This window comes from Bos grunniens, chromosome 7, assembly GCF_055505025.1.
Source record: "Bos grunniens cultivar Pamir isolate PY7600 chromosome 7, Bosgru_T2T1.0, whole genome shotgun sequence".
Lineage (NCBI taxonomy): Eukaryota > Metazoa > Chordata > Mammalia > Artiodactyla > Bovidae > Bos > Bos grunniens.
In genome coordinates this window covers 28,318,110-28,327,572 of record NC_141171.1, presented here as the reverse complement: position 1 = coordinate 28,327,572, position 9,463 = coordinate 28,318,110, and positions in this window count along the sequence as shown.

Sequence of the window (9,463 nt, the reverse complement as noted above, 5' to 3'; positions counted from 1 at the left end):
AATCAGCTGACTCACTGGAAAAGTCACTGATGCTGGAAAAGATTGAGGGCAGAAGGAGATGAGGGCATCAGAGGATGAGATGGCTGGATGGCATTAACAATGAAATGGACGTGAACTTGGGCAAACTTCAGGAGATGGTAAGTGACAGAGAGGCCTGGTGTGCTGCAGTCCATTGGGTTGCAGAGAGTCAGACACAACTGGGTGACTGAACAGCAATATATATATATATATATATTTTTTGTATACATTAGGTCTGAGAATATATACATCTCAGACCTAATGTATACAAAATGCAATTCAAATGTCACAATTCCACTAAAATAATAATAAGAGCAATAAAACTTTTCTAATGGTCTTTCCCACCTCAGTAATTGTTGCAGCATACACTCAATTCTTCAACCTAGAAATCTTCAGTTCAGTTCAGTTGCTCAGTCATGTCTGACTCTTTGCAACCTCATGGACTGCAGCATGTCAGGCTTCCCTGCTCACACCAACTCCTGGAGTTTACTCAAACTCACGTCCATTGATTCAGTGATGCCATCCAACCATCTCATCCTGTCATCTCCTTCTCTTCCTGCCTTCAATCTTTCCCAACATGAGGGTCTTTTCCAATGAGTCAGTTCCTTGCATCAGGTGGCCATAATATTGGAGTTTCAGCTTCAGCATCTGCCCTTCCAATGAATATTCAGGACTAATTTCCTTTAGGACGGACTGGTTGGATCTCCTTGCTGTCCAAGGGACTTTCAAGAGTCTTCTCCAACATCACAGTTCAAAAGCATCAATTCTTTAGCACTCAGCTTTCTTTATAGTCCAATTCTCACATCCATACATGACTACTGGAAAAACTATAGCTTTGAATAGATGGACCTTTGTTGGCAAAGTAATGTCTCTGCTTTTTTATATGCTGTCTAGGTTGGTCATAGCTTTTCATCCAAGGAGCAAGTGTCTTTTAATTTCATGGCTGCAGTCACCACCTGCAGTGATTCTGGAGATCAATAAACTAAAGTCTCTCACTGTTTTCATTGTTTCCCCATCTATTTGCCATAACGTGATGAGACCAGATTCTATGACCTCATTTTCTGAAAGTTAAGTTTAAAGTCAACTTTGTCACTCTCCTCTTTCACTTTCATCAAGAGGCTCTTTAGTTTTTCTTCCCTTTCTGCCATAAGGGTGGTGTCATCTGCATATCTGAGGTTATTGAGATTTTTCCTAGCAATCTTGATTCCAGCCTGTGCTTCATCCAGCTCGGAATTCTCATGATATACTCTGCATATAAGTTAAATAAACAGGGTGACAATATACAGCCTTGTGTACTCCTGTCCCGATTTGGAACCAGTCTGTTGTTCCATGCTCAGTTCTAACTGTTGCTTCCTGACCTGCATACAGATTTCTCAGGAGGCAGGTCAGAAGGTCTAGTATTCCCACCTCTTTAAGAATTTTCCACAGTTTGTTGTGATCCACACAGTCAAAGGCTTTGGCACAGTCAATAAAGCAGAAGTAGATGTTTTTCTGGAACTCTTTTGCTTTTTTGATGATCCAATGGATGTTTGCAATTTGATCTCTGGTTTCTTTGCCTTTTCTAAATCCAGCTTGAAGATCTGGAAGTTCACAGTTCACATACTGTTGAAGCCTGGCTTGGAGAATTTTCAGCATTACTTTGCTAGAGTGTGATATGAGTGCAATTGTGCGACAGTTTGAGCATTCTTTGGCATTGCCTTTCTCTGGGATTGGAATGAAAACTGACCTTTTCCAGTCCTGTGGCCACTGCTGAATTTTCCAAATTTCTGTCATATTGAGTGCAGCACTTTCACAGCATCATCTTTCAGGATTTGAAATAGCTCAATTGGAATTCCATCACCTCCACTAGCTTTGTTCGTCATGATGCTTCCTAAGGCCCACTTGACTTCACATTCCAAGATGTATGGCTCTATGTGGGTGATCACATCACCATGGTTATTTGGGTCATGAAGATCTTTTTTTGTATAGTTCTGTGTATTCTTTCCATCTCTTCTTAATATCTTCTGCTTCTGTTAGGTCCATACTGTTTCTGTCCTTTATTATGCCCATCTTTGCATGAAATGTTCCCTTGGCATCTCTAATTTTCTTGAAGAGATCTCTAGTCTTTCCCATTCTATGTTTTCCTCTATTTCTTTGCAATGATCACTGAGGAAGGCTTTCTTACCTCTGCTTGCTATTCTTTGGAACTCTGCATTCAGATGCTTATATCTTTCCTTCTCTCCTTCACTTTTCACTTCTATTTGTAAGGCCTCCTCAGACAACTGCTTTGCCTTTTTGCATTTCTTTTTCATGGGGATGGTCTTGATCACTGCCTCCTGTACAATGTCATGAACTTCCGTGCATGGTTCTTCACGTGCCCTGTCTATCAGATCTAATCCCTTGAATCTATTTGTCACTTCCACTGTATTGGAGTTTCTAGTTTCAACTAGAAACTTTATGCAAGTTTATCTATGTTGTGAGATAAGATTTATACATATTCACTATAAGAAGAGGCATAGTTTTGAGAATATAAATACAGCAGATAGCAGTACAGTTCATAATAAAATTGTTATCCTAATGATGCTTACTTCCATTCCTCTTGTGTTATAAAGCTATAAGCAGAGTTTCTCAGAGGCATTTGAAGTTCCCTTCATAGGCCATGAGAATCGGGGATGCATATGAGAAGCAAAAATTGGTGAGTGGAGGGGTAGAACCAGAGAGCCTTGTAGAAGCTCTATCTCAGACATTAGTATTGGGAAAGGATAGAAAAACAAGGCGCAACAGTAATTAATTTGTAGAGTTTAAGTTCCAAGTACATCGCTTACAGTTATGACACACTGGTCTGGAATGTGCACAGAACACATTGCACACTCTAACCAGGTTCTCTAGAGTGAAATGTAGGAGGAAAAAAATTTTTTTAATGCTCAGCTGATTCTAAAGTGAGTGCAGCTAAGATACACTATTCCAGGGTCTTCTGAGATACAGCAGGGAACAAGCAAGAGGACTATAAATTAAAAACACACAGAGACATTTGAACATACAGTTATATTTGAGGAATGCATTCATATAGCCAGATGCACAATTGCATTAGCTTATTCTTTGGTCATAATGCACCAGAAGTCCTCAAGATTTCTGAAAGAGTTGATTCTATGTCCCTCAACATACCCTTGTAAGTAAATGGGAGACAAGTAGGACAACTTGTACTAAACACTTTTAAACACGCATGGTTAGTGTATGTTTCCAAATTAACATCCAACCATGTAGATACATAAATCCAACATGTCTCTGTAAGCAATAGGGAAACCTCCTTGCTTTGAGGCTTCTGTCCTCCCCTTTGCTATGGCTCCTGGAATTCTTGGACTCAGCTACACAGCTGATAGGGGGATAGGAAAGGGAGGTTGAGGTTTGGATTCCACTGTGTAGTAACAGAAGAAAGAATAACCACCCTGTGGTTTAGCCTCAATGCCGTGTGATTTCAGGACAATAAGAACCTCAGATCTTAAAAAAGATTTATTCCCTTTAGCCTCTCTATGTGTCCTTGGTTCTATCTGTGCCAGATTTGAAGAGTCAAAGAGTGTGAAGTCTTAAAGTAGTCACTCCCCTTAGATGTGTAATAGTGCATTCAGATTCTGCCCTTTTCACTAGTTTGTGAGCTCATGAAAGGAAAGACTATTATTTGTTTTACCACTGGACCCTTAGGTTGTGAAAAACATTGGCAGATACTAGATCCTCAACAAATAATTGCTGAATGAATAGATGAAGAAATGATACCAAATGGTCGGGTTTCATTTAAAGACGCACATATTAGAAAGCACCAGCAAACCATGTGATAATTCAAATCAAATATATGCTGTTTGATCTGTACATTGACACAAAAGCTGCACTTTTAACTTTTTTAACCTATATTATCAATTTGATGATCTTTTAATACAAATCCAATTTTTCTATATTTTCAGCACACATTTAAAATATTTGGTTAATTTTTGCTTCTGGTACATCAGAGTATGACACTTATAAATAAATATGTGTTATAGCAAAATAAACAGCAATAGAATATACATCAAAATTCTAAAAATAAGGTAATTTAAAAATTTTCATATTTAAATCACTCCTCCCAAAAAGGAGTTCTTAATAACAAGGGGAAAAATTAAAAGGTGTTGTTGGTACTATAGCTAATATAGCTAATAAGCTACCATGTTATAAGAAATAGGACGCCAAAATCAGTCATTTTAAATAAGCTAATAACATATCTAAATGACATCAGGCAGTTAAAATATCAGATAAAAGGATATTCTGAAAGTAACTATGTTGAAAATGAAGTCTGCTCTGCAAACCATTTGACAATAATGGATTGTGTGCCTGATGAAAATGCAGTTAAAAATAACAAAAGGAAAAGGAAAAATAATTCATTTGCTAGGGCAGATTTTTTCCCTATAGACATTCCTGGATGCAAATAATTATGTGACTTCTCTCATATTAAGTAGACTAAAGACCATTGGCTTCTAAGAAGACATGAAAACAAAGGGTTAGAAAATTATAAAATCTCTACTGCTGGAAACATTTTCACAAGTTAAAAATTTTTATTTAAAAACCCACATATTCTTAGGAAAGGTAGGTAGAATGACCAAAAAGGAAACAAACAAAGAGACTTTCTCTCAGTATTTTCTAGATAGGAAAAATACCTCTTGAAATATTCATGAAACACATTTTACCCCATCAACCATCAATTGGAAGAAATTATAATAAAAGTTTTAGTGCAGGAATTCTTTCAGAACAAATCTGTACAGAATGAGGATTGGCAACTTGCAACATAATATTGCAAAGTTAATACCCACTGATTTTCTTGGTCTGGCTATAGTCCCTATGTTCCTCACTTAAACAGACCACAAATTACCTAAAATGTTGTCAACTGGTACACTCACTGAGTTGGAGTAATTCCTTATATCCAAACTCCTGGGAATCATGGATCATTATTTTCTTAACATCCCTGTGCCTGATCCACAAAGAAAAACAAAGCCCTTGATACACCTCCCTGGAAAAATGACCATCCCTTGACAATGATACTTTTCTTTTACAGACCCAGCCAAAATTACTTTACATGAATGAATATAATAATTGATGCTATGTCTGTCTCTCCCTCTAGACTGTAAACTGCATGAAGGTAAGTGTTGTGTTCAATATTGCATACTACTACATACAAGTGTCTTGTGCAGTTCTTAACTTAAAGTAGTCACTCTATTAGTGATTGTTGAATAAGCAAAAGAATGAAAAAGGGGAACATTGTGGTCCCACAAGGAATGGTGCCAGGGTACATTACACGTAGGATATTTGTAACTGCCATGAAAGAAGGGATGTCCAGAGAAACTCACATTTTTGACGGAACCATCTGGGTAGTGAGTTGTTTTATCATACAAAACAAATTATGAGAAAATAGTGTAACTTTATGAGAGGGGTCTAAATAAATGGCATTATGGCTTTGAAGTGGGTAAGAAAGAGGAAAGGCATCTATAGGGAAACAATAATAGGCTGCTGCTGCTGCTGCTGCTAAGTCACTTCAGTCATGTCCAACTCTGTGCGACCCCAGAGACGGCAGCCCACCAGGCTCCCCCGTCCCTGGGATTCTCCAGGCAAGAACACTGGAGTGGGTTGCTATTTCCTTCTCCAATGCATGAAAGTGAAAAGTGAAAGTGAAGTCGCTCAGTTGTGTCTAACTCCTCGAGACCCCATGGACTGCGGCCTACCAGGCCCCTCCGTCCATGGGATTTTCCAGGCAAGAGTACTGGAGTGGGGTGCCATTGTACACATTCTCAATTAAATCAGCAAATGAACTATTTATTAAGGACTGTTGCATAAAGACATCAGAGCAATAGGACATGGGCAGTAATCATGTCAAAGGATGTTGGGCTAATTCATAAATTTTACTTCATTAAGAGCTTCTCTTTAAGAAGAGATACTATTATCAAAGTGAAAAACCAATACAAGAAACAGGAAAATATATTTTCAGTACATGTAATTGATAAAAGACTCATATTCAGAACATATAACTCTGACTAATCAATATAAAAATGGCAGAAAATGAAATTAGAAAGTGGACAGGAGACCCAAACAGACAGTTCACACATACACAAATAGATCTCCCCATGGTCAATACACATTAGCTATCTGGGGAATACATCCATTAGGGTGGATACAGTTTAAAAGACTGACATTGCCAAGTATTGACAAGAATGTGGAGCAATTCACACTGTCATGTTTTTTAGAATCTTATCTGAACTTATGCATAACCCATGTCTCTGTGCACACGCTAAGACTATTCCTCCATGTCTGACTCTTTACAACCCCATGGACTGCAGCCCACCAGGCTCCTCTGTCTAAGGGATTCTCCAGGCAAGAACACTGGAGTGGTTTGCCATGCCCTTCTCCAAACCTATGACTCTACTCCAGGGTATTTATCCAACAACAAAAACTACATATATACATTGGGAAAATGTACAATAAGCTTCAGAGTAGCATTATTTGTATTATCTCCCAACTGAAAACAACCCAAATGCCCATCAACAGAATGGATACAAAAATTATGGTATAGATATACAATGGAATACTATGCAAACATAAAAAGGAAGTTGCTTCTGCTATATTTAATAATATGGAGAAATTCCACAAATAGAGTATTAAAGCTAAATACACAGAGCACATACTAAATTATTCCATTTATACAAAGCTAAAAAACAGTTGAAACTAATCTCTGTGCTAGAAATCAGGATGGTTGTTAGCTGTATGGGCATGGTGCTCAAAGAGCTGGGTAATACAGAGTTTCGGGTATAATATTGGTGCTATTTTTTTTTTTTTTTTTTTTCTTGATCTGAGTGGTGGTTACACAAGAATGTCTACTTTACAAAAATCTCTTGAGCTGTAAACTCATAATTCTGCAACTTTCTTTGAGTTTATTATAGTTCATTAAAAAGTTGGCTCAAATGGTAAAGAATCTGCCTGCAATGCAGATTCAATCCAAGTTCAGTCTCTGATTTGAGAAGATCCCCGGAGAAGGGAATGACTACGCACTCCAGTATTCTTTCCTTAGACTATTCCATGGACAGAGAAGCCTGATGGGCTATAGTCCATAATGTCAAAAAGAGTCAGGTACAACTGAGTGACTAACACTTTCACTTCAAAAAGTTTATATAAACAATAAAATCCTAGACTCTACCAAGGATGCCATAAAATAGTATTTCATTTCTTTAGGTAGGTTCCACAGATACCCTTCAAGAAAAATATATGAACAAAAAAGTTGGGAAGATCATTTTACAAAATCTCTCATTTCACAGCATTTTCATAACAAGTTGATCACCTATTCTTCATAGCAAATGTTTACATTGCTCAGAAATATTATTCTCTGGAATATCTTAGGAAAATATTTTAAGCTGAAAGTGTTTTCTGAAGAAGCAGGGAAGTCATTCCGACCTTCTTCCCACTCACCCCTCTTCCCTGAAGCAGGTTATAAAGTCTTCATGTGAGAGGTACCCTCTGCATACCCAGAGGGAAGGAACATAATTATAATCAAAGACAAAGGGACACCAAGAAGGATCCTACAGGGCAAGCCTTGCTAAGTGTTCCCTAGTTCACTACAATTACCTCATATTCCTTAACCTGTTCTATTCCTCCATTGACTATCCACCCTTCCTCAAGCTAGCCTAAAAAAACAGGCCTGTTTCTTCATTTCCTTCTGAAAGCTCCAGTGACATACAAAACTTGCATTAAATAAACTTGTATACTTTTCTCCGGTTAATCTGTCTTTGTCAGTTTACTTTTTAGACCCAGCTAGATCCCTATGAGGATTGAAGAAAACTTTGTCCTCCCCTGCAGAGCCTAAAGTAGTTACTGATATCCATTCTCTTGTCCTAACAAAAGTTTACAACAGAAATGTGAAAGGTCAGAGAAGAACAAGAGATTATATTATTGTTCTATATTATAATAAAAGAAAACCTATGTCTTTAGCACCTTAGGGATACATTTCTCTATGATTGCTGCTGCTGCTGCTGCTAAGTTGCTTCAGTCGTGTCTGACTCTGTACGACCCCATAGACAGCAGCCCACCAGGCTTCCCCTCCCTGGGATTCTCCAGGCAAGAACACTGGAGTGGGTCGCCATTTCCTTCTCCAATGCATGAAAGTGAAAAGTGAAAGTGAAGTCGCTCAGTCGTGTCCAACTCTTAGCGACCCCATGGACCGCAGCCTACCAGGCTCCTCCATCCATGGGATTTTCCCGGCAAGAGCACTGGCGTGGGGTGCCATCACCTTCTCCATTCTCTATGATTAGGGTGTTCATTATTTTATACTTAGACCTCTCAGCAACAAAGGATTTGGCTTTTGGTATACAAATGCACATTTTTTACCCACCAGAAGTCTAAGCAAGAGAAGTTTGCATTAAATTGTTGAATAGGTGAACAGTATGTATGAGTATCCTGTCTAAGATTATGATGCCCATGTGGCCTCTTTCAGACCAAAAGCAGCACCAATGACAGGGTCTTTGTTACCATGCTGAAATGGGTTTATTATAAGGAAACATTCTGAAGTATAGAAGCACAGAAAATGGATTTGTCTGGTGCACACAGATTTTGGGGGAGTCCCAGAACACAAGCCCAGGTACTCCAACTCCAGAGTACCAACAACAGACACTCCCAGGAGCCAGCTTCCCTGGCCTCTGCCTCTTGGATTTTTTGACCTACTGCTAAGTGTGGCTACAACTTTTGCTCTCCACTTCATGTGTTTACCTTCTAGTTGCTTCTATTTGTGCTTACTGCTTTCTCTCTGGCCTCATTTTCTATGCTGCTCTATTACCGGCCTTTCTTTTTCTGTGTTTCACATTCCAACACTCCGCAAGAGATTGGATTGGGCCAGTTCTTTCCTCTCCAGGAAAGGATTTATCTATTAACCAAGTTTTACAGCCAGGTCGCCTCTCAGAAGTCAATCCACATGTATGCCTGTGGCGGATTCATTTTGATATTTGGCAAAACTAATACAATTATGTAAAGTTTAAAAATAAAAAAAAAAAAAAAAAAGAAGTCAATCCAGCTTGAATATGAGAGGGGGACAGTTGTCCAAGGACAAAGCGTGATGACAGCTGCTCAAGGAAGCAGTCATGCCTTCAGAAGGGACAGGGACATGGCAAACAGTCAGAGCCGTGAGGCCTGGCCAGGAAACTATCAGTTTGCCAACTGCACAAAAGAAGCTTAATGTCTGTTACCATAGCTGCTGGTCTGGAGAATCTTAAGTAGGATCAAGAAGAGACGGACTGCAGATGAACACGGCAAATAAGCCCCTGTGACCCCTTCAGTGTGACTGTTTCAGCGACACTGGGGAAAATGGGGCTCCTTGTCAAAAAACAAAACTTGTACTTGTCTGGATTAAAGGTTAAATATATTACATGTATTAGATAAATCTGTAACATTTATGCTAGGAGATAAGATA